Here is a 23,809-nt window from a genome sequence, read left to right on the forward strand (position 1 = left end):
AGCACATGAGAGAAAAGGTTTAGAAATTAATTTCTACCAAGGCAGGTAGATTTAAATTAACGTTGGTTGTGTATATTTTGTGGAAGTGCAAAATCACTGTTTCGGTTTCGTATAAACCCCCAGTCAGTTCAGGGATTTAGAAACAATATTTGCCCTAAAACCTATCAAGGACAGGTGTATTCTAAATATGAGTATTGGTGGAAATACATCCAGTAGTTTGTAGCACTCGCGTACATACGGCGTAATTAAGGAAGAAAATAATACATTTAAGAAAGTTGAAAGTAATAGAAAATGGATTATAACTGAGGACAGCCGGATAACGACAAATATGTAAATGCCAAGTTAATGTATTGGAAAATCAAATGCCCCTCAATAAATTATGCTAGTGTGAGTTATGGATATAATAAAGCGGTAGCAGAGGAGAAATTTAGGTCCAGTGATTCCTAGGTAAACAAATAATAAGAAGATGATTAATGGTGTTATTACTTAATCTATTCGAGGGCAGTTATAACATCCAACGATATTCCGCCAATATCCCGCAGATAGGCCGATTGACGCCTCTCTTGCCTTCTACCCAAGGAACAACCAGGAATTTAAAGGCATGATGAGGAAAATGGCAATACGTTACTTCACTGCTGGCATGCAGTCAGAGACGTTGCCATGGTAACCTGTAGGTTCGTTGTCGGTCTGTCGGTCACTCAATGCAGAGCATGGTACCAGCAGAAAATTGTAAATTTCTCCGTCATGTAAAGAGTAAGGTAAATTATGAACATAACGAAAGTTGTTTATAATGAAGAGACGTTTCACGTACGGTAAACGAAGTTTACAGAAAATCAATAGTATAAGAGAAAATGGAGGAAAAGCATCCTGGTTTTCCTATACACCCCCGTCTATTCAAAGATTTTAAAATGATATGCATATTAAAACCTTCCCAGGGATGAGTATACTCTAAATATGAAGTTTAGTTGAGATCTATCGAGCCGTTTCGACGTGATGGGGGAAAAACCATTCTGGTTTTCCTATAAACCCCCGTCTATTCAAAGATTTTAAAATGATATGCATATCGAAACCTTCCCCGGGATGAATATACTCTAAATATGAAATTTGGCTGAGATATATCCAGCCATTTCGACGTGATAGTGGAAAACCCATTCTGGTTTTCCTATAAACCCCCGTATATTCAAATATTTGAAAATGATATGCATATCGAAACCTTCCCCGGGAGGAATATACTCTAAATATGAAGTTTGGTTGAGATCTATCCAGCCGTTTCGACGTGATGGTGGAAAAACCATTCTGGTTTTCCTATAAACCCCCGTGTATTCAAAGATTTTAAAATGATATGCATATCGAAACCTTCCCCGGGAGGAGTATACTCTAAATATGAAATTTAGTTGAGATCTATCGAGCCGTTTCGACGTGATGGTGGAAAAACCATTCTGGTTTTCCTATAAACCCCCGTGTATTCAAAGATTTTAAAATGATATGCATATCGAAACCTTCCCCGTGAGGAATATACTCTAAATATGAAGTTTGGTTGAGATCTATCCAGCCGTTTCGACGTGATGGTGGAAAAACCATTCTGGTTTTCCTATAAACCCCCCGTGTTCAAAGATTTTAAAATGATATGCATATCGAAACATTCCCCGGGAGGAGTATACTCTAAATATGAAGTTTGGTTGAGATCTATCCAGCCGTTTCGACGTGATGGTGTAAAAACCATTCTGGTTGTCCTATAAACCCCCCGTGCATTCAAGGATTTAAAAATGATATGCATATCGAAACCTTCCCCGGGATGAGTATACTCTAAATATGAAGTTTGGTTGAGATCTATCCAGCCGTTTCGACGTGATGGTGGAACAAACAGACAAACAAACAGACACGAACAATTTTATTTATATAGACTAGCAAGACACCCGTGCTTCGCTACGGTATAATACTGAAATTTATAATTGAATTCTCAACGTTTTATACTGTATATCATTCTCCGAAATTCGCGATCTGACTCGTTTCCTGTGAGATTACGGCAAAGTTCCTCCCATTTTTCAATCTTTCTTTCCAGCAATCAATTTCGTACTTCCCGGGATAGGTCCAGCTATTCCACCCGGTAGGTTGGGTCCCTAAATCTTTGCCATCTTTTCCTATAAGCATTTTTGATATGGATTAAATCCTTGAGGAGATGCAGCGTGGTGTCGTCTTGGGTGCCTTGGCGGTTTTGAACCCACGGCCTGACTGCATTCGTAGTCATTACCCGGCCAGGACCCGATTCCAACGCTCTTCGCACATTTTGACGACGGTCCAGGATATTATTATTATTATTATTATTATTATTATTATTATTATTATTATTATTATTGATGTTCAGTACCCCACAGAAGATGCAAGACCGCTACTTGGTGGTAAATTACATCTGCTGCCATTGTCATTGCTGACTATGTGACCAGCACCATCGTAGGAAAGTACGCGGGTTTTCTGGCGATACGAATGATATACTTACGTGCATTATTGATCTTATTATAGAGGTGAAAAAATGCACCGTCAATATCATTTCTATAGTTTATTTCAAATGTGTTTAAATTTTTATTTAAATGCCACGAGAATCTACAGTAAGCTAAGAATGTTCTCCAAAGGAAAAGGTGGATCTTGGAAACGAACCCAGGAAAGATTAAGAATGATCGTTTTATGATCAGAATAATGAAAATCCACAGCCTGTATCCAGTCGTTCGACCGGGTCAGGAAACGATTGAATGAAGCCCCATCTAGAGGCAAATATAGGAATTGTGCCGGCTGTCGAAGCCTGTCGCACTCCTCTGGGTCAATGATTAATAAATGACAAGTGAAATGATATTGGAGAGTGTTGATGGAATGAATGATGACATGGAAAACTGGAGTACCCGGAGGAAAACCTGTCCCGCCTCCGCTTTGTCCAGCACAAATCTCACATCTCACGGAACCCAGCGGTAAGAGGCCGGTGCGCTACCGCCTCAGCCACGGAGGCTTCTAATAAGTACACTGTGAACAGTAGAATCAATTGGTCTCAACTCTTTTTCACCCCGCCCCCGTTAAGTTAACACCTCCCAAAAAAGTTTTTTTTTTTTTTTGCTAGTTGCTTTACGTCGCACCGACACAGATAGGTCTTATGGCGACGATGGGACAGGGAAGGACTAGGAGTGGGAAGGAAGCGGCCGTGGCCTTAATTAAGGTACAGCCCCAGCATTTGCCTGGTGTGAAAATGGGAAACCACGGAAAACCATTTTCAGGGCTGCCGACAGTGGGTTTCGAACCTACTATCTCCCGAATACTGGATACTGGCCGCACTTAAGCGACTGCAGCTATCGAGCTCGGTCTCCCCAAAAAAAAAAAAAAAAAAAAAAAAAAAGGGAAGGTGTGTTCCTTTATGTTTAAAGGAGATTCGAAATACCAATGTTAACGTCTATTACCCTCAGTTTTGTGATGTATGTATCCCCATGAAAATAATTCATATTTTTCACTACTTTTCACAATCCCCGCCAAGTGAATTTTCCGCAAAAAATACTTTTTTCTTATAAAAAAAAGGTATCTTCTAAGTACCAATTATCACGACCCTAACATCTTCAGTGTTTGAGATATGAGCCATCATAAAAGTAATTAAACTCCTTTTCACTCCCACCCCGAAGAGGATTTTCCCCCCGAAAACACGTTTTTCTTTGTTTTTAAAGGGGATTTAAATACTAATTTTCACGTCTGTAAAAACTTTAGTTCTTATTAGATGTAAGTATGCTCATACAATTAATTCAATTAATTTTTCAATTCTTTCACATCTCCCCCCCCCCCATTAACTGGATTTTCCGAGAATACGTGTTTCTTTTTTTTTTCAAGCAGATTCCAAATACCAAATTTCACGTCTGTAACATATTCAGTCTTGACATATCCATATCCTGATTAAAAGAAATCAACCCCGTTTTCAGTCACTTACCCCCCCCCCCCCGCCTACCCAAGTGGTTTTACCGTAAACGAAAAATAAATGTTTCTTTATTTTTCATAGAGATAAAAATACCATTTTTCACTCCTGTAACATGTTAAGTTTTTGAGATACCCTGTAGAAATTCTCATTTTAAAATTTCACCCACTCTTTAGTTCCCCTTTAATGGATTTTCCAAAAACAAATCACCTATGATTCTTTACTTTTACAGGAGATTACAAATGCTAATGTTTACGTCTGTAATATTTTACGTTTCTGAGATATACTGTAGATAATGTATTTCTAAAAATTCACCGCAATTTGTCACTCCTGTTTAACCCCATTAATTGAATTTTCCAAAAAAATATACGTGTCTCTTTATTTGTAAGGATTTGTAAGGAAATCTCAGATACCAATTTTCAGGTCTGTAATATCTTCGGTTTCTGAGATTATCCTCATTAAAGGCATTCAACCCATTTTTCTTCCTTTTTCACCCCTCATATTGGGATTTTCAGACAACAAAAAATACATGTTTCTTTATTTTTAAAGGAGATTCTAAATACCAATTTTTACATCTGTAAACTTTCAAAGTTCTGAGATATAGATACACTCATTTTAAAAATAACCCCCCTTTTCATTAAAGGAATTCAACCCATTTTTCACCCTTTTTCACCCCTCCTCTCTGGATTTTCCGAAAGAAAAAAAAAAATTCCGTGTTTCTTTATTTTTAAAGGAGATTCTAAATACCAATTCTGTAAACTTTCAAAGTTCTGAGATATAGATATACTCATTTTAAAAATTAACCCCCCATTTTCACCCCGTTAGCGACGGAGTATCAAAAAATCCGCCCTTTGCGAGCACCTACATTGTAATATAAATGTATCCTCAAAATTTCATTTCTTTATGTCCAGTAGTTTCGGCTCGGCGATGATGAATCAGTCAGTCAGTCAGTCAGTCAGTCAGGACATGTTCTTTTATATATATAGGTTAGGTATCGGTAATCCAGGTACAGTACATTACCTTCTTCGTCTCTTTTCAAATTTCAACAGAAGTTGGCAATTCTTTCAGTTATGTTCCATTAAGTGCTAATTTCCTGATAAAGCTGGTGGCCTGCACTACTGGACGCGTAATTTGGTAACGCCCAGCGCCTTGTCTCAATTTGGTCTCATCCCTTACATTCCTCCTTCAAGCTTTTAATTTGACTTGATCATAACCATGGTAAAACCAGTTCTTCACGGAGTCCAAGCTAACCCGTCTTATCCTTTCAATTAAAACTTTCCACATGCTTTTGCTATAATGTCAACCATGGTCAGGTGCGTGATAAGCTGGTCAGAACGTAACCCAATTGTCATTTCCTGTCTCCACTACAATCTCACACACTGTTGTCGTGGACAATATGGCAATAATACATTGCACTGTAAATCATTAGCACGCAGGACAATGTTTGCGATCATGAAGTCACACAGTTTTTGCGTTTGCCTCCCATAAAAGCATATTCTTTGAATTAAGTAGGCCTACACTTGGGTTGGGACTCCTAGAAGGATCCGTGGATAGGACAGGAAAGAAGATAAGGTCGAAGCAGGTATTTTCGTGTGAAGGCAAAAATCCCGGGATGGGAGTATGTAAACAAAGGGGATACCAAAGAAAATAATTTTTAAGTGTCAACTGGAAACAAGTGTATTCCCAAAGAAGGAAATCATAAAAAAGAATACAAGAATTCCTTTTGTTTTCTTAGTAGCACAATTTCTGACTCTAATAAATCAAACTTATACCATACACCATAATGTGAACCCTTACTAAGAAACTAACAAAACTAGTGCAATGTTTAGTAGAAAACGATTCTTACAAGTTTAGAACAGAATCTAAAGCAGCATAAATACATCTAACATTTTTTCTCGACCAACCAAGCAAACCAAAGCAAAGTCACCTCAGTACAGGCCATGAAGGCCCTTGGAGGAGTGGAATGTAAAGGCTTCCACCATTGTTAACCTTGGCACGTGATGGAGTGGAGTGGTTAGCTCTACGCGCGGCCGCCTTTGCCCCCAGGAATTAACCTGGTACTCATTTTTGGTGTAGGCTGAGTGAACATCAGGGCCATATGCACCTCCGGAAGTGAAAATCCCGTTTCTTAAATTTTACGACTTCCTGACGGGGATTCGAGCCCACATCCTTCCTGGCGAACCGAGCACGCCTTTACCGCCTCGGCCAGGCAGCCCCTTTTCTTGACCAACCAACCTACACAAAATATGGACTGATTTTAAAAATAAGGTAAAATTTCTAAAAGTACTAAAATTTTACAATACTGTACTGAAACTATCCTGATTACATCGAGTATAAAGACAAGGATAAAGAGAAAAGAACACTGACTGTTTTACAGTGGCATTAAACATCAAATCAAGACCTCACCAATTCTCCTATGCTAAAATAGGTCACTGTTTTACAATTGGGACACTATTCTTTTTAAACCCTTTTCCTTTAAGTAGCCTTTCCTATAGTTTGTGTCCGTGCGTAACATAACAACAAACTTAAGACCACACGCACAAGGAGTTTCGGTCGGAAAAATTACCACCAAATTATTTCAATAACCTTTCCAATCTTTTGTGTCTGTGCGTACATAACAACAAACGTTTTACCACACGCACAGGGAATTTCATTTGGAGAATTAACACAAAATTAGAACAGAGTTCGCTATATGAACGATTCAGTATTAGAAGTGCTAAGTCCTCGGGATTAGGCTATAAAGTGTTTAAGGGCAAGAAAAAGTATGAATCCTCCCTTTATAATCACGCTATCCGATTCCATGTTCAATTTCGTGGATTTCCGAAAAGGACTTCTAGAAATGGCATCACTCGCAGGCGGTGAGTATTAAAGAAAATAAGCCATAATAAGACTCGAAGGTGTAAGGAATCCAAGGTTACAAAGTTGGTTCACCAAAGTTAAGTTCATCTCTCACTGTTACCTTGCCTTCACATATCATTACGAATGCCATCGCTGGTAACATTTTTGCTTCGTGGCTGTTAGTTGTTCTAGCGCCACTGCACGAATGTTGCAATAGCACGCGGACTTACGAGACTAGGGATCCTTGGTGCTTACGTAGCGCAAATGAAGGTTCGAGAATGGCTGAGTAAGCCAATTATATTCACGGTTAGTGAAGAACATAGTAGACAATTCTAGATGCGGATGACTTGAGCTGATGACGTAACGAGGCGTGGCCGGTATAGGCAGTGTTGCCAGGTCTACCGAAATTCTGAGGAAATCACCCGATTTTTTTTTTTCAACACTCCAGAAAACTCGAAAAAACTAAAATCCACCGAAATTGCTTCCAATCCAATTTTAAGGAAAATAAATAATAATCATTTATGGTGCGTAATATATTTGTGGTGAATAGCTCTATCCACATTTCAGTGCGTGACGTTTTATCGATAATATCACTCGTCAGGTACTTCTCCACAATAATTTTAAGCTGGAATTACGCAATCTCTCCCCACTTATTGAACTCAAAACTCACACTTGACTGCATCATTCGAAGGGAAATCCCCGACCCGCATATAGAATCAGATCAGAATTTTACGTAAGTGAGCCACAGTCAGTTGTCGTTCAGAGCAGACCTCTCCTAGTTGGGTGTTAATTTCTATGACAGTTCCTCATCGTTTGCTGGCAAGCTTTTTTAGAAATATGGATTGTAATTCGAGTTCTTATTTGGCATTTGTGTCGAAATTAATAATGAAAGAAGTGACGTGTATTATAATATAGAATGCGAAGAGATGCAATTTTTCGTGAATGGATTGTGTGTGTCATGTACATGCCTAAAATTACCAAAGGGCATAGAAAATCTTGCAAGTGATGTGTTCAGCTACTTTGATTGTAGTCCTAAACTTTTGTGAAAGTAAAGCCCGACAAATTACTTCATCCTAGCCAGACATGCTGGTTTTCTCTATATATCGTCGTATCTAGGCTTCTAGAGCAATATGATGCACTGAAACTGTATTTTTTCAATGCTATCTTTAATGACAGGCTTCTGGCAGGCGACGCTCTTTTGCAGAAATTAAATGGTGGTGCAACCAAATTTTTTCTTCTTTTTCTGGACTTTGTTCTGACTGAATTGCACACTTAAAATCCTAAAATGCAATTAGAAATACCTCAAATCCATATCATGTTTGGTGATATTGAGGGAACCTCGAGAACATTTGTAGAAAGCTATATGAAGGAGGACTATCTAGAGAAAACGCCCTTGAAACATGTTGATTATCCAGATCCCTTTCATTTCAAGCCTGTTAATGAAATGTACTTAGGCGGAAAACATTGTTTGAACATTGAAACAAGTAAGGATCTTTCTCTTCAACAAGTCAAGAACTTTAAACTGAGATGTTTGGAGAATTTTATTGGGAGTGTCTTGTAGACATTCACAAGATTCCTTTTTACAGATCCTGCAATAAATGATTTAGTACTGCTTCATCCGAACTGTGTTAGAAGCAAGAGAAGTATACCTATAGGCAGGCTGCATTAAAATATCCCACCTTAGTTAAACATGATATTCGGGAACTTGACACTGAGTTGGCGGATATTTAGAAATATGGAGGTGAATATTGACAGTATACATCCAATAGAATTTTGAGTCCGACTCGTTGGCTGAATGGTCAGCATAATGGCCTTCGGTTCAGAGGGTCCCGGGTTCGATTCCAGGCCGGGTCGGGGATTTTAACCTTCATTGGTTAATTCCAGTGGCCCTGGGGCTGGGTGTTTGTGCTGTCCCCAACATCCCTGCAACTCACACACTACACTTAATATTATTCTCCACCACAATAACACGCAGTTACTTACACATGGCAGATGCCGCCCACCCTCATCGGAGGGTCTGCCTTACAAGGGCTGCACTCGGCTAGAAATAGCCACACGAAATTATTATTATTATTATAGAATTTTGAAATGCAGGATGTAAAGTAAAAATGGGATATGGATCACAAAGCTATCAATCCTCATTCTGTCACTCTTGTGTTTGCCCGATTAATCTGTCAGTACTGATATGATTTTTTCTAATATCAATCGAATGGAAAATAAAACCAGAAATAGGCTGAGCGCTCAAACGATCTCTGGACTTCTGCATTCAAAAAATCTGCATCCTGCTACAACTTGAAAATTGGCACACAATTCCTACGCCTGATGAATAACGACATTTACAGGAAGAGTATGGAGAAAGAAGGAGAATAAGTAGAAGAAGAATTATAAATTGGCCAGAGAATGCGGTTGAGTGAAATTGTACATTTTTCTCGTAATAACTTCACATGGCTATAACATTCTTTAATTTAGTTACATTATATAATTTCAGTGCTCGAGAAACTACCGAAATGTTTATTAAAACTCCCGAAATTCTTACGTACAATCTACCGATTTTCTATCTGTAGACCTGGAAACACTGGGTATAGGGTGATGGCAAAACAGTATGATACGAGCTGGTTCACAGAGAGATTAACTTGCTTCTGAGAGAGTAGCATGGACAGAAATGCCAGATGTTTGTAGCACTGCTGGCGAATGGAGGTGCTGCCTGCTGTTCTAACCTTTCCCAAATTCTGCTCCATACAACTCTGTACATTTTATTACAGCATAAAACACATTCGTACACACATTACTTAAGAATTTATTTTCTAAGAATATATCGATTGGTAATGCCAGTGGGCCATTTAACGTTTTTAAGCTTATTTCATAACTTAATTGATCATTCCCTCTGTTGAATGTTCTTACATATTTTACCAGGACTGTCTTCCTTCCCTCCTTCCTTCCTTCTGATATAATATCTCACATTTACTACACGTATTGCCAAAGTAACGATAATTTTAATCTATTCTGCTTAACTGTCAAACACTAATTCTTACCATTGTCTACTATTAAGAATACTTTTGCTTGATTATGCATCCAGACCTTTTCAAAATCACGAACAGATTGCCTGCGAAAATCAATACAGATATTTATTAGTTTCCAAGAACATTTTTTCTTCTTGGTTTCCTAAATGTTATATATAAAAAACAAATACACACTAGGTGAGAGTGTACAGTTGCTCAAAAAAGAATGAGAGCATAGTACCTTATATGTTCTTCGCGGGTATGTTTTCCTCACAACTAATTGAATCTATAGACATAATGTTTGTTGTGGGTATCGACAGATATTCCATCTGTAAAAGAGGTAAAATGGTGAATTATATTCTGATAATGATTAAAATTGGGTGCGATAAAGTATAAGATGCGAGGAACGTGACAGTACCATACACTCATTCCTGTATTACTCCAGAATATATTTCTATTTTATTTCCTCTACTGCTACTACTCCTTTATCCGTTCTTGCAGTGTACTGAGCACTTAATTAAATTGCTTTTATGGAAGAGACCATTGACATTCCCAGATAGGTGGTATCCCTCCAGAGTGACAAAAGCTTTAACGCTTATGGTGGAGATGTGAAAACCGTAAGTCTTACCTGTCATCCTTTTATTCCTTTTCCTAAGCCTCCTTGATATTTAGATATGACAGACCAAAATCTTTATCCATTACGTTAGCCTTTGACTGAACTTTCCCAAAAAAATATTGCTGAATTTATCCTACTATCTAACATCCCCGTAGTTTGTTAAAACAAAATTCCTCCCTGTTAATTTTATTAATTTTACTATTAATCTCTACTTACCCCTTCTTAGGAAATTAAGTCTTTACATTTATCTTTCTGAGTATTTTCGTGATCACTGATCACTGATTGGTATCTGGTACCTTCATTTCGAAATGTATTTAGTATTAAACTGGCACTTCCAGCTTTCCTGAATTTCACCATGTCAATGATCTCAAATATCTCATCAAAAAGTCATTTTATTGGATCATGGGAGATGAATTGACGGTATTTTTGAGGCAGTATGCTCTAGTGAAAGGAGGTTTCTCCTTAGTCCCAAAAGTCTAATAAATTACTTAGGATTAACTTAGAGAATATTTTTATCATAGTATGAAAAGAGTTCCTAATTTTCTCCAGATTCCCAGTGAGAATAATTATGCAAAAATATTCGGTATAGTTGAGGAGCCAATTCATTCGTTCCCTGGCAAATCATTCCTAAAATATTAATTGTATGTTCCTCTTCAAAGTAGACGACGCAGCTCAGATTATAGACTCGGTAAACAAGTACTCTCTACGAAACGATGACCTTGAAGAAGAAAATTAATTTACTGCTAGCAAAATCATTCACTTTCACTTCTTTGCAGATTTTTTGCGAGGAGCATTCTGAGTCACATTTTCAATATCTGCGTTAGTTAATAGTCTAAAATGTTCCAGGAAGGGTAATTTCATATTTTCATAAAATGTTGTTACATCATACAGTATTATGTCTTGAGATCGGAGATGGACGAATTATTTTTACAGATCGGATCCAAGAGACAAAAGAGTGATTGAATGAGTAGCTATGTTTCTAGAAAACATAGATGAAGCACTATCTGATGCAGTAATGATTATATGTGGGTTCCGCAATGCAGCATTATTGGAACTTTATGTTTGCTTATGTGTATAAATTATATTAGTAATGAACAGTAATCATTGATAAGGCTTTTCGCAGATGATTTTGTAGTATACAAACTAATAATTAAGTTATAGGATTGTGAATGCTAAATGTTATCGAGAATGTTGTGAGATGGACAGCAGACAATGGTATGGTAGTAAACGGAGTAAAAAGTCCGGTTGGAAGTTTGACAAATAGGGAAAGCTCTCTCACATTGAATACTGTGTTGATTATTTGGAAGTACCTCATGGGAATCACTACAAATACCAATGTTTTAATATAAGGAAAGATCGTCATTGCGACAATTACAATAACGAGGTTCTAAATTAAGGTTACAGATCTCTTCAAGTGGTTGTCAGGGTAGTTAGGAGTTGTAGTAAATTATGTAAGGGAGAAGACGTGTACGTATCTAGTAAGACCCCTCATAGAGTATGGTTCCAGTGTATGGGACCATACAAGGATTACTTGATATGAGAAATGGAAAAGATCCGAGGAAAAGCAGCAAGATTTCTACTGGGTGATCTCTGACAAAAGAGTGGTTTTAGGAAAATGTTGCCAACTTTGGACTGGTAAGGAGACGAGTACCAACAGTCAGTGGAGAGATGGCACGGAATGACGTTAGTAGACGAATAAGCTCGACTGGAGTTTTCACAACTAGGACCGACCATAATATGAAGATAAGTTTGAAGTTCATTGGGACAAACTGGGACAAATATTATGTTATAGGAAGAAAAATATGGATTGGAATAATTTGCCAAGGGATATGTTCAATAAATTTCCAAGTTCCCTGAAATTATTTATGAAAATAAAATGAAAATGAAAATAAATAACACTGGTTAAAATATTTTTGTTAGCGACTTGCTTCTCCCTATGCGTAACTGATTTATTTTCCCCTAAAATGAAGAAAAACCAATGATACGGCAATCCCGATTTGTTTCTACGATCGGGGCATTGGGAATTTTTAATTTTGTGCGTTTTCCTTTCGAGTCTACGTTGCCAAATGCAGTGTCCCCAAAATAGAATATACATGGTAGAATCGTTGCGATGCGAACAATAAATGTTTTCAACATATAATTATTTTATGGCTTGATTCTTATAAATGTCCTTACTTTTCCATGAAACAAAGCCTTTCACACTATCATAAAATGCGAATGGGTGGATAAAATATATTTCAATTGACAACTGCTAACGTATTGTAACTAGAGGATATTGAACATAACAAATAACGGACCAGACCCACATTTTTGGAGACAATACACAGATCTTGCCTTTTTTAACTTTAAATCGTACAGAGTGATAGATTTTACATATTTTAGTAAAATTCTTCATATATGCACTCATAGTACTTGCGTATATATACAAGTAAGATAGTATTGCCAAAAAAAGAAGATAGAAAAACTATTAGACCATTTCGAATACGTTGAATTGATGCTTTGGCTTGAAAATAAATAGATTTGCGTGGCTTCATCTTTCGTTTGTATTCCAATGTACTCTCGTGAAAATATCTCCAAATGTAATCTTCTATCACACTCATCGACGACAATCCTTAATAGCGGTTCTCCATGTCCATAATTTCTTGGTGGAACCTTTCTCGTTGTTCCTCCTAAATATCGCCCATATTGTCTTTGAATACGTCAAGATGAGAACTCAACACAATTATGCATTTTTAGGGAAGTGCGACATTAAATTTTACCAAATTTGTCCACTAGTTCATTGACCAGTGCCTAGTAGTCTTGAGCCTTGCAGTTCCTGTCGAAGTCTTCTGTCACAGCTATAAAATTTCTCCAGATTGCCTTTTCTTCCAGCTTTTCTACAAAATCTTCCTGATTCATGCTCTTGTAATGTGTGGCACCACAAATATACCTGCTTTAACTTTGGCTTCCGGAAATTTAGGGAATTTATCTGGAAGTATTACGAATGGCTCGCATTCTTGGTCCAGTACTTTTGCAAATTGTTTCTTAAGGACGAGCTCAATATGCAGTGACGACATTAAAATTTTGGTTGGATCGACAAATGGCTGCCAGTTAACATTCTTGTTGCCCACAGTAAACTCAAGTCTCTGTGGACAAATTTTCTCCTTGTGATACTCGTGGTCGACCCGGCTATCTCATATACAAAGATAGCATGGATGATTCGTACAGCCTCCTTGCAAAATCATGAGAAACAACATCACCTTAAAATATCCTATGACCTGCCACTTGTGGTTTTTGTACATTCGTTTTTCCCAGCTATGTGTTACGCTGTCGTATTTTCCTTGAGACGAGTAGAATATGCAATAGGGTCTGAGAGTTACTAGTTCCCGTTATGCAGCAGGACCGTTTATAAGCTGTTGGAGGAACCGTGTATTAACAGACGACGTTGGATTGCCTCGTATCCCATTCTCATCTCCTCGAACAACACTTTAACGCCATGACAGGAACAAAGTCTTCTTCTTCGGTGTAGAAGCTCGCTAAAGTTGGGTGCCGTTTCTTCTGCTCAGACACGAGCATGGTTTCGTCCACAGAATTCCACTATTTTAGCATCCAAATCAAAAGTTTTCCATTTGACTTCAGTAGACCTAGATCTTACAGCAAGTCATTTATAACCTGTTGATTGGAGAGGTACGGTACTTTTCTTATTACCATTGGGTGAAAAATATCTTGGTAGCTTACTAGTGTTTCCTAGCTGATAGACGTCTCGCTTGTTGGTGAACGAGGAAACTGACGTACTGGCACAGAAAAGTCATCGGAATGGGGCACAGGTGTAGACGAGGAAGGCATACCTGGATACTCTATTCCGGGTTTATTTTTGGCATTCTTTCCTTCTTTTGGCTTCCTGCTTCACCATACAGAAGTAGCAGTCATTGTCACAGTGGCTCGGCTCACTCCATATCTTCTGAATTCGAAATCTCATAGCTCTCTGCCCTGTTCTTTAGCACACTAAAATGATCTCATTCGAAATGCAATATTTCATATTTATTCATTCATTCATTCATTAGAAAGAATCAAAAAGGGCGTACTGTGCAAAGTTGCTTGCACGAGCCGCAGCAGTAATTTAGAACCCAGTGTTTGTCTAAATTTCTAACAAAGATGTTCAAATATAACTTGTACCCTTCACATATATATCATTGTTCATTTTAAAGACATACTTCTTCGCCCTCGCCTTAATGAATTCACCACAGACGAAACAAAAGGAGTACTGTGAATGGACGCATGATGATCTGCGGGACATCGTAACAATTCTATCTGCACAGCACACCAGACAAATGCACACCGACTGCGAACCTCATGATCTGTAGCTTTTTCCTCCACTACTCAAATGCACATGATCCTTTTCTCTCGGCCTTCCTCATTCCTTTCACCACTATCGCCGACTAGCCCAACTAGCGACCTTTTACATTTTGGAGAGTCCTCTGCTAGATGAGGCTGTAAAATCCCTCCACCGTTCGTACGTCAAACAGTTTTGGGGGAATGATTATTGTTTTAAATCTACCACTCACATGAACGGAAGAATTTGAATGCATTAAACCATATCTGATTTAACCTCTAGGATGTAAAGGCTACCAACATGTGAAATTTTGATTTTGTACGTCGGGCAGTAAAGTATTGAGGAATTAATAATTCTTTAAGGGGTGAATATTTTGAAATATTTATTAACATCTAGGTTATAGAAGACAACCATTCATAAAAAAGTTATTTTCGTACCTGAAATGGTTTCGGAAGAATAGATATTGAGTTCTTGAGAGTCAACTACCATCTAAACTTATTAGGGGAGAAATGTTCTGGAGTATACGGTATTTTACACCTAGGACATGAGAAAAGACCCTTATTATAAAATTACAACATTATACACCAAACGGTATTGGAGGGATGGATAATTTAGTTTACGGAGCTAACCTCATACTGCTATTTGGAATTTTGCCTTCGTATATAAACCGTTTCGGAGGAAGGAATTAATACGACGATTGGGGCAAAAGTCATGGCAACTACATTTTTTCTTGTAGATATGTGAACTGATCACAAACATATATATGTCGTGTGGAAGTGCTGCAGGGACAGTGTGTATGGAGAACAACAGATGGCTCTGTGATAGTTGGTAGTAGTGCAGCGAGGGCTGTGAAATCAGTCAGTTGGTGAGTGCCGTGCGAGAAGGAAGTAACCCGTGTTGAGCAGCGCGCTTACATCAAAATAGCCGTTCTCCGAGGGAGAAATGAGATAGAAAGTCACAGTGAATTAGTGGAAGCCCTTGGGAATAATGCCCTACCATATTGTAGAGTAGCACGGTGAGTAGGAAAGTTTCAGCAAGGACATGTGTCAACCAGTGATGAGCAATGTTCGGGACGACCTGTCAGTGTGCGGACCGACGTGGCACGTGCCGTCATCGACCGGCTGTTGGACGAAGACAGACGATGGACGCTACTGGAGTTAGAGAGGGCAAGTGGCATCGAGAAACCCAACGTCCATAGGATATTGCGCAATGAGCTGCAACTGCGCAAAATCACATCGCGGTGGGCACTGCATGCACTGACGGAAGTTCAAACGTGGGTGCGCTATGCAATATCCTCCGACCACCTTGCACGCTGGCAACAGGACGGCGATCAATTCTTGTCACGAATAATCGCCATCGATGAATTTTGGGCCAGGGCATACGAACCAGAACTGAAACGTCAGTCCGCGGAGTGGCGACATGCTGGATCAACAAGGAAGCAGAAAGTCCGTCAGAATTATTCCCCAGTGAAATTGATGGTGATCGTCGCGTATGACGTCAGGTGTGTCATTGTTTGCCACTTTGTTCCACATGGCAAAACAGTGATTTCACAGTACTACAGGGACTTCCTGGTGCGACGTGGCGTTCGGGAGAAACGTCTGGATGTTGTGGACAGTGCAATAATCCTGCACGATAATGCAAAACCACATAAAGCAGAGTGTGTAGGGCAGCTACTGCGACGTTGGGGATGGGAAGAATTGGAACACCCACCATACTCTCCCGACATTTTACCCTGTGACATTGATCTCATTCGAAAGATTAAGGAACTGCTACGTGGTAGGCGGTTTGCAACACGAGAGGACATTGCTAATGCTGTGCGCCAACATGTGACCCGATTCACACTTGGTGCGGCAAATGCTGAGGCAGATGGTATTCAGCGCCTTCCATATCGTTGGCAGCGTGTGGTGTCAGTAGCAGGGGACTACTTTGAGGGCCTTTAGGTCCAGGTTTGTCATGTCAACTATATGTGTACTGTGCTGTCATTCTTTTGCACCGGGAAATCCATATTGCCATGTATACTACCGTAATAAATTAGTGTGTTACGATATTTCGGTGCTATTCATTGTGCACACATGTAATTAACACCCTGTCCTTTCGTCTGTATATGTCACATTTTCCAACCGGACTGGTATATTCAAGAAAAAAATTAGTTGCCATGACTTTTGTCCCAACCCTCGTATATGTATTTTTTTTCGGAAACTTAACCCCCATTTAACTCTCTCAAGGGTTAAATTTGCTTCAAATCTTCTGTTATTTAACACCTAGGATATCATTTGTCATTTTGACTTAGTAATTCGCACGGTTTCATATAAACGAATATTTTTGTCATCATTCCTCATCCCCCAGTCAAAAACCCGTAGGGTTTTATTCTTTTAAGTCCAGTTCTAATTTGTACCCTCATAAAAATAATTCAACTTCTTTTCCACCCCCCGCAACAAAAATGCATGTTTATTTTTAAAGGAAACTTCAAATGCGTATTTTCACGTACAAAACATCCTTCGTTTTGGTGATATAAGTATCCTAATACAACGAATTAAACTCATTTACCCACCCTTAATTGGATTTTCCGAAAACAAAAGAACGCGTTTTTCTTTAATTTTAAATAAGATTTTTAAAAATATCTTCATGTCGGTAACATCTTAATTTTTTGAGATATAAGTATCCTTATAACAAGAATTCAACCAATTTTCAGTTCATTTTACACCCCGATTAAGTGGATTTTACAAAAACAATACGTTTTCTTTCTTTTTAAAGGAGATTCCAAATACCAACTTTCACGTCTGTAATATCTTCAGATTGTGAGACAGGTCTACCAGTATCCTAATAAAAATACTTCAACCCCTCCTTCAGTCCTTTCTACCCCCATCCCAAGTGAATTTTCTGAAAATTAATAATAATAATAATAATAATAATAATAATAATTTCGTGTGGCTATTTCTAGCCGAGTGCAGCCCTTGTAAGGCAGACCCTCCGATGAGGGTGGGCGGCATCGGCCATGTGTAGGTAACTGCGTGTTAATGTGGTGATGGATAGTGTTATGTGTGGTATGTGAGTTGCAGGGATGTTGGGGACAGCACAAACACCCAGCCCCCGGGCATTGGAATTAACCAATGAAGGTTAAAATGCCCGACCCGGTCGGGAATCGAACCCGGGACCCTCTGAACCGAAGGCCAGTACGCTGACCACTCAGCCAACGAGTCGGATTGAAAATAAAAAGTATGTGTTATGTTATTTTTTTAAATTAAAAATACCAATTTTCACATCTGTAACATGTCTCGCTTTCGAGATATAATCATTTTAAAAATTCACTTTGTCAGTCCTGTTAAACCCCCTTAAATAATTTTCCATGAACAGAAACAAAAAATATGTGTTTCTTTATTTTTGAAGGAGATTCCAAATAAAATTTCCATGATTGTATCATCTTCAGTATATAATTATCCACAGAAATGTATTCAACATTTGTCTCATCGTTTTTCACCCCATTGGGAAGATTTTTCCGAAAACAAAAAAATACGTGTTTCCTTATTTTTGAAGGAGATTCCTCATATCAATTTTTACGTCTGAAACATCCTCAGTATTTAATATATAAGTATCCCTATATACAGAATTCAAATAAGTTCACTTCTCTTCACCCGCCCCTGCAGCTTAAGTGGATATTCCAAAAACAAAAACATGCGTGTTTATTTTTAAAGGAGATTCCAAATAGTAGTTTTCATGTCTGTAACATCTTCTGTTTTCGAGATATAAGTATTCACATAAAAAGTATTCAACCACTTTTTCAGTCCTTTTAAATCCCCACCCCCACTGAAGTAGTTTTTTCCGAAAACAAACAAATAATTGCCACTTTTTAATTTTAAAAGAGACTAAAAATAACAATTTTTACGTCTATAATGGTTTATGTTTTTTATATATCCTGCATATATGCTCATTTCAAAATTTACCCCTTTGAACACTTCCCCTTAAGAGGATTTTCAAAAAATCAAATTATGCGTGTTCCTTTACTTTTATAGGAGATTCCAAATACCAATTTTCACGTCTGTAACATGTTACGTTTTTGAGATACACTCATTTTAAATATTCACCCCCATTGTCAATCCGGTTCACCAGCCCTTAAGTAGATTTTCCAAAAAACAAGCCATACGTGTTTCTTTATTCTTAAAGAAGATTCCAAATACCAATTTTCATGTTTGTAATATCGGTTTCTTTTAGAAATAAGTATCGATATAAAAATAATTCAACTCCTTTTAAGCCCACCCCTACTGAAGTATATTTTCCCGAAAACAAACAAATACGTGTTACTTTTACTTTTTAAAGAGTTATATGCTCATTTTAAACAGTTACCCACTTTAACACTTCCCCTTAAGTAATGTTCAGAAAACAAATTAATCGTGTTCCCTTTACTGTTACAAGAGATTCCGAATACCAATTTTTAGGTCTGTAACATGTTACGCTTTTTATATATATCCCTTTTATGAATTCACCGCTTTTGTCACTCCTGTTTACCATCCCTTAAGTAGATTTTCCAAAAAAATACGTTATCGAGATATAGGTACACTCATTTTAAAATTTTACCCCCTTTTCAACCCCTTAGCGGGTGAATATCCAAAAATCCTCCCTTAGTGAGTACCTACATTATAAATTGAATGTATCCCCAAAATTTCATTTTCTTATGTCCAGTAGTTTTGGCTCAGCGATGATGAATCTGTCAGTCAGTCAGTCTGGACATGGTATTTTATGTCACCCACATAGGCAATCCCATACTACATAATGTTGCCAGTCTCCCATGACGTGGACGAGGACTGGACTTACGGGAGACTGAGAGGTCGTCGGTCACCATTTGTTTACTAAACATTCGAAAAAGACATTTAAAAATATAAATTCAACTTCTCAATTAGTGAATCGTATTATCTGCGATGCTTAGGTTCCACGTGTGGCAAAAAGTTCATAAAAATATGCCCGGTGAAAATAGCTTATTTGGCGTGAACTCATCATGAGCTTGCTTTCTGCACAATAATAATAATAATAATAATAATAATAATAATAATAATAATAATAATAATAATAATAATAATAATAATAATAATCTATATATATATAAAATAGCTTGTCCTGACTGACTGACTGACTGATTCATCATCGCCGAGCCAAAACTACTAGACATAATGAAATGAAATTTTGGGGATACATTCATATTAAGATGTAGGTGCTCGCTAAGAGAGGATTTTTGGATATTCCGTTGCTAAGGGGGTGAAAAGGGGGGGTGAAGTTTTAAAATGAGTGCACCTATATCTCAAAACTTTAAAAGTTTACAAATGTAAAAATTGGTATTTAGAATCTTCTTTGAAAATAAGGAAACACGTATTTTTTTGTTTTCAGAAAATCCCAATAGGAGGGGTGAAAAAGGGTGAAAATGGGGGAAAATGTGTTGAAAGCCTTTAATCAGGATACCGGTACTTATATCTCAGAAACTGAAGATATTACAGACCTGAAAATTGGTACTTTTGATCTCTTTTAAAAATAAAGAAACACGTATTTTTTTGTTTTTGGAAAATCTAATTAATGGGAGGGTGAAAAGGGGGTGAATTTTTAAAATTAGTGAATCTATATCTCCAAACTTTTAAAGTTTGCAGATGTAAAAATTGGTATTTAGAATCTTCATTAAAAATAAAGAAACACGTATTTTTTTGTTTTCGGAAAATCGCAATAGGAGGTGTGAAAAGGGGTGAAAAAGGGGTTGAATGCCTTTAATGAGGCTACTTATATCTCAGAAATTGAAGATATTATAGACCTGAAAATTGGTGTTTGAGATCTCCTTTAAAAATAAAGAAACACGTATTTTTTTGTTTCTGGAAAACCCAATTAAGGGGGGTAAAAAAGGGGTAATATTTTAAAATGAGTGTATCTATATCTCAAAACTTTTAAAGGTTATAGGTGTAAAAATAGGTATTTAGAATCTGCATTAAAGATAAAGAAACACGTATATTTTGTTTTCGGAAAATCCTAATAGGAGGGGTGGAAAAGGTTGAAAAAGGGGTCGAATGCATTTCATGAGAGTACTTATATTTCAGAACCTGAAGATATTACAGACCTGAAAATTGGTGTTTGGGATCTCCTTTAAAAATAAATAAACACGTATTTTTTGTTTGTGGAAAATACAATTAATGGGGGGGTGAAAAGGGGGTGATTTTTTAAAATGAGTGTATCTATATCTCAAAACTTTTTAAGTTTATAGATGTAAAAATTGGTATTTAGAATCTCCTTTAAAAATAAAGAAACACGTATTCTTTTGTTTTCGGAAAATCCCAATAGGAAGGGTGTAAAAGGGTGAATAATGGGTTGAATGCCTTTCATGAGGATACTTATATTTCAGAACCTGAAGATATTACAGACCTGAAAATTGGTATTTTGGATCTACTTTAAAAGTAAAGAAACAGGTATTTTTTTCGTTTTTGGAAAATCCAAATATTGGGGGGTGAAAACGGGGGTGAATTTTTTAAAATGAGTGTGTCTACATCTTAAAACTTTAAAATTTACAGATGTAAAAATTGGTGGTTAGAATCTCCTCTAAAAATAAAGGAACACGTATTTTTTTTGTTTCCAGTAAGTCCTAATAGGAGGGGTGTAAAAGGGTGAAAAATGGGTTGAATGCCTTTAATGAGGATACACATATCTCAGAAACGAAAGATATTACAGAACTGATAATTCGCATACGGGATCTCCTTTAAAAATAAAGAAAGACGTATTTTTTAGTTTTTGGAAAAGCCAATTAATGGCGGTTAAACAGGAGTGACAAATTGGGGTGAATTTTTTGAAAGACTATATCTACAGAATATCTTGGAATCGTAAAATGTTACAGACGTAAACAGTGGGTGTAAATCTCCTGTAAATGTAAAGAAATATAGGTTATTTGTTTTTGGAAACTCTACTTAAGGGGAATCCAAAAGGGGTGAAATTTTAAAATGATAATTTTTACGGATATCTAAAAAACTTAACATGTTACAGAAGTGAAAAATAGTATTTTTTATCTCTATTAAACATAAAGAAAAGTGTATTTTTAGTTTTTGGAAATACCACTTGGGTGAAAGGCGGGGGGGGGGGGGTAAAGTGACTGAAAATGGTGATGAATTCTTTTAATTAGGCTACTGATATCTCAAAAATGAAGATGTTACAGACGTGAAATTTGATATTTGCAATCTGCTTTAAAAGTAAAGAAACACGTATTCTCGGAAAATCCAATGAAGGGGGGGGGGTGAAAGAATTGAAACATTAGTTGACAATTGTATGAGAATACATACATCTAATACTAAAGTTGTTACAGACGTGAAAATTCGTATTTGGATCTCCTTTAAAAACAAAGAAAAAGGCGTTTTGGTGGGGAAACCATCTTGGAGGGCGGGAGTGTAAAGGAGTTGAATTCCTTTCATGAGGACACATAAATCAAAAACTGAAGAAGTTAGAGTCGTGATAATTGGTATTTAGAAGATCCTTTACTATTAAAGAAACAAGTATTTTTTGCTGGAAAATTCATTTAGGGGGAGGAGAGATTATTGTGAAATGAAGTGAAAAAAAGTAAATTATTTTTATGTGGATATTTATATCTCAAAACTGAAGGTAATAGACGTGAACATTGGTGTTTAGAATCTCCCTTAAACATAAAGAAACAAGCATCCTTTTAATTCTTTTTCGGGGGGGCGGGCTGTAAATAAACTTAACAGGGGTGGGGTGTAGAAGGAGGTGAGACCAATTGATTTTACTGTTATTAGTGTACTTATAAGGATCCTCCGTTGCTCAGGCGGCAGCGCGCCGGCCTCTCACAGCTGGGTTCCGTGGTTCAAATCCCGGTCACTCCATGTGGCATTCGTGCTGGACAAAACGGAGGCGGGACAGGTTTTTCTCCGGATACTCCGGTTTTCCCTGTCATCAGCCATTCCAGCAACACATAATAGTAATAATAATAATAATAATAATAATAATAATAATAATAATATTCCGGACCGTCGTCAAATTGCGGACCGCGATGGAAACGGCTCCTGGACGGGTAATGACTAAGAATGCAGTCCGGTCGCGGGTTCAGTGCCGCCAAGGCACCCAGTATGACAGCACGCCGGATCTCCTGAAGGATTATATCCGTATTAAAAATATTATAGGAAAAGATGGCAAAGATTTACGGACCCAACTGACCTGGAGGAATACCTGAGCCTAACCCGGGAAGTACGAAATCGATTGCTGGAAAGGAAGATTTAAAAATGGGAGGAAACGTGCCGTAAAATAATAGATCGGGAATTTTGGTGGATTCTCGCAGAGAATGAGTCAGATCGCGAATTTCGGCGGATTATATATCTAAAACAATAAGCATTCAATTATAAATTTCAGTATAATACCGTAGCGAAGCACGGGTATCTTGCTAGTCTATATATATAAAATAACTTGTCCTGACTGACTGACTGACTGACTGATTCATCATCGCCGAGCCAAAACTACTGGACATAAAGAGATGAAATTTTGGGGATATATTCATATTAAGACGTAGGTGCTCGCTAAGAGAGGATTGTTGGATATTCCTTCGCTAAGGGGGTGAAAACGGGGGTGAAATTTTAAAATGAGTTGCTCTATATCTCAAAACTTTAAAAGTTTACAGATGTAAAAATTGGTATTTAGAATCTTCTTTAAAAATAAGGAAACACGTATTTTTTTGTTTTCAGAAAATCCCAATAGGACGGGTGAAAAAGGGTGAAAATGGGGAAAAATGGGTTGAATGCCTTTAATCAGGATACCGGTACCTATATCTCAGAAACTGAAGATATTACAGACCTGAAAATTGGTACTTTTGATCTCTTTTAAAAATAAAGAAACACGTAATTTTTTGTTTTTGGAAAATCCAATTAATGGGAGGGTGAAAAGGGGGTGAATTTTTAAAATGAAGGAATCTATATCTCCAAACTTTTAAAGTTTGCAGATGTAAAAATTGGTATTTAGAACCTTCATTAAAAATAAAGGAACACGTATTTTTTTGTTTTCGGAAAATCGCGATAGGAGGAGTGAAAAGGGGCTAAAAAGTGGTTGAATGCCTTTAATGAGGCTACTTATATATCAGAAACTGAAGA

General features: G+C 37.4%; 1 protein-coding gene across 1 annotated transcript in view; it reads left to right on the plus strand.

Moving 5' to 3' along the window:
- LOC136863066 (uncharacterized) overlaps positions 1 to 23,809 on the plus strand; it is a 2,241,269-nt gene that overhangs the window by 245,458 nt on the left and 1,972,002 nt on the right. The gene's annotated exons all lie outside the window — the stretch shown is intronic.

This window comes from Anabrus simplex, chromosome 2 (genome assembly GCF_040414725.1).
Source record: "Anabrus simplex isolate iqAnaSimp1 chromosome 2, ASM4041472v1, whole genome shotgun sequence".
Classification (NCBI taxonomy): Eukaryota; Metazoa; Arthropoda; class Insecta; order Orthoptera; family Tettigoniidae; genus Anabrus; species Anabrus simplex.